The sequence below is a fragment of the Triticum dicoccoides genome, chromosome 6A (assembly GCF_002162155.2).
Source record: "Triticum dicoccoides isolate Atlit2015 ecotype Zavitan chromosome 6A, WEW_v2.0, whole genome shotgun sequence".
In the NCBI taxonomy this organism is placed as follows: Eukaryota; Viridiplantae; Streptophyta; class Magnoliopsida; order Poales; family Poaceae; genus Triticum; species Triticum dicoccoides.
Window position 1 is genome coordinate 340,892,950 of NC_041390.1, and position 3,254 is coordinate 340,896,203.

A 3,254-nucleotide genomic window follows, 5' to 3' on the forward strand; every position below is an offset into this window, starting at 1 on the left:
GATCCGAAATTCGGGGGGGGGGGGCCTATTTATAGGCATAAGTGGAGCTAGGAGAGTCCAAATGAGGTGTGGTTTTCGGCCACGCGATCATGATCGAACGCTCTAGGTGATGGAGAAGAGTTTGGTGGGTTTTGGGCCAAATTGGAGGGGTGTTGGGCTGCAACACACACGAGGCCTTTTCAGTCCGTCGGTTAATCGTTGGGGTACCAAACGAAGTCCAAATGGTACGAAACTTGACAGGAGGTCTACCGGTAGTAAACCAAGGCCGCTTGGCAAGTCTCGGTCCAACCGGAAATGTTTAATCCCCACACACGAAAGAAAGCTAGAAATGGCCACCGGAGGAGAACGAAGCGCCGGAATGCAAAACGGACAACGGGGAAAATGCTCGAATGCATGAGACGAACACGTATGCAAATGCAATGCACATGATGACATGATATGAGATGCATGACAACGATAACAACACACGGAGACAAAGACCCGAACCCGAGAAAATAAATATAACTTAAAGCCAGAAACAGCAAGAGTTGGAGTACAAATTGGGAAAATTACATCCGGGGTGTTACAACACTCCACCACTACGAAAGGATCTCGTCCCGAGATCTAGGACTGAAAGAACGCCGGGTACTCAGAACGGAGATGATCCTCGCGTTCCCAGGTAGATTCATGGTCGGAATGGTGTGACCACTTGACTTTGAGAAATTTGATTGACTTGTTGTGAGTCTTGCGTTCAGTCTCTTCAAGAATAGCAACTGGGTGCTCACGATAAGAGAGATCTTCTTGGAGCTCAATGTCCTCGAAGTTGACGGTGCGGTCAGGAGTCTTGAAGCACTTTCGAAGCTGAGAGACATGGAACACGTCATGAACATTTGCAAAGTTTGAAGGAAGCTCGAGTTGATAGGCGAGGTCGCCTCACTTGCTGACAATCTTGAAAGGTCCCACGTATCTGGGGGCAAGCTTCCCTTTGATACCGAAGCGACGAGTACCTTTCATAGGAGAGACACGGAGGTAAACATGATCTCCGATCTCAAAAGCCAAATCACGGTGCTTACTATCATAGTAGCTCTTCTAGCGGGATTGGGCTGGTTTGAGGTTATCACGAATGACTTTGCACATTTCTTCTGCTTCTGTGATTAAGTCATTACCCAAAAGCTGACGTTCACCGGTTTCAGACTAGTTGAGAGGGGTACGGCACTTCCTGCCATACAGAATTTCAAATGGGGCCTTGCCCGAACTTGCTTGAAAACTGTTGTTGTAGGAGAATTCAGCATAAGGAAGACAATCCTGCCACTTCATGCCGAAGGAGATCACACAAGCCCTGAGCATATCTTCAAGAATCTGGTTGACACGCTCGACTTGACCGCTTGTTTGAGGATGGAAAGCTGTGCTGAAGCGGATGTTCGTGCCCATGGCCTTCTGAAAAGAATCCCCAAACTTCGAGGTAAAGATGCTGCCACGGTCTGAAGAGATCACTTGAGGAATACCGTGCAGAGAGACAATACGAGAGGTATAAAGTTCCGCCAACTGAGTTGCAGTGATCGACTCTTTGATAGGCAGAAAATTGCCACTTTGGTGAGCTTGTCGATGACAACGAATATAGCATCATTGCCACGCTTGGACTTTGGAAACCCAGTCACGAAGTCCATTTCAATGTGGTCAAACTTCCATTCTGGAATGGCAAGAGGTTGGAGGAGACCTGCTGGCCTTTGGTGTTCTGCCTTCACTCTTCTGCAGACATCACATTCATTCACGAATTGAGCGATCTCGCGCTTCATTCGAGTCCACCAATAAGCTTGCTTAAGGTCCTAATACATCTTCATGCTCCCAGGGTGGATGGAGAGGAGAGAATTGTGAGCCTTGTTCATGATCACTTTACGAAGTTCACCTTTGGGCACAACAATACGATCCTCGAAGAAGAGAGTGTCCTTGTCATCAAGGCGGTAGCACTTTTACTTGGACTGACTCTTGGCAATCCCAATCTTCACCTTTTTCACCATAGCATCAAGAAGCTGAGCTTGGCGAATCTGGTCTTCTAAGGTAGGAGAGACTTGAAGGTTGGCGAGGAAACCTTGAGGAACAACTTGCAGATTAAGTTTGCGGAAAGCTTCACAAAGCTCGGGTTGATAGGGCTTGAGAATCAGACTGTTGCAGTAGGCCTTTCTGCTCAAAGCGTCAGCAATCACATTGCCTTGCCTGGAGTATACTCGATAATCGGATTATACTCTTGAATCATTTCGACCCATCGAGTTTGCCTGAGGTTGAGATTAGGCTGAGTGAAGATGTACTTGAGACTCTTGTGATCAGTGAAAATGTCCACTTTTCTTCCCAATAGAAGATGTCTCCAAGTCAAAAGAGCATGCACAACTGCCGCCAACTCGAGATCATGAGTGGGGTAGTTCTTCTCATTAGGCGTCAACTGGCGAGATGTATAAGCAACCACTTTCTTCTCTTGCATCAATACTGCACCAAGACCTTGGAGAGAGGCATCACAAAAGACCTCGTACGGCTTGGATTCATCAGGTGGAGTCAGAACTGGAGCAGTGATCAATTTCTCTTTCAGAGTGTTGAAAGCAATATCACACTCCGGAGACCAAACGTACTTGACGTGCTTCTGAAGAAGATTAGAGAGAGGCTTCGTGATCTTAGAAAATTTTTCAATGAATCTTCGGCAATAGCTTGCGAGACCGAGAAAACTGCGGAGTTGCTTCACGTTCTGAGGAGGTTCCCAATTCACAATTGCAGACACCTTCTCAGGATTCACGGCAATGCCCTTGGCAGAGATGATATGACCAAGATAAAGAACCTCATCGAGCCAAAATTCACACTTGGGGAACTTGGCGTAGAACTGATGTTCTCTGAGCTTATCGATAACCAAACGCAAATGCTTGGCATGATCTTCCTTGTTCTTCGAGAAAACCAGAATGTCGTCGAGATAGACCAAAATGAAGTCATTGGTGTAGGCGTTGAAGATGAAGTTCATCATGCGAGAGAACGTCGGAGGAGCGTTGGCGAGGCCAAAAGACATGACAGTGTATTCATATGAACCAAAGCTTGTTCTGAATGATGTCTTGGGAATATCTTCTTCACGAATGCGAATCTGGTGATAACCCATACGGAGATCAAGCTTGGAGAATACTTGGCCACCTTTGAGTTGTTCGAACAGCTCATTGATGTTGGGAAGTGGGTATTTGTTCTTGATGGTCTTCTTGTTCACTGGACGGTAATCAACACAAAGTCGGTCCGTTCGATCCTTC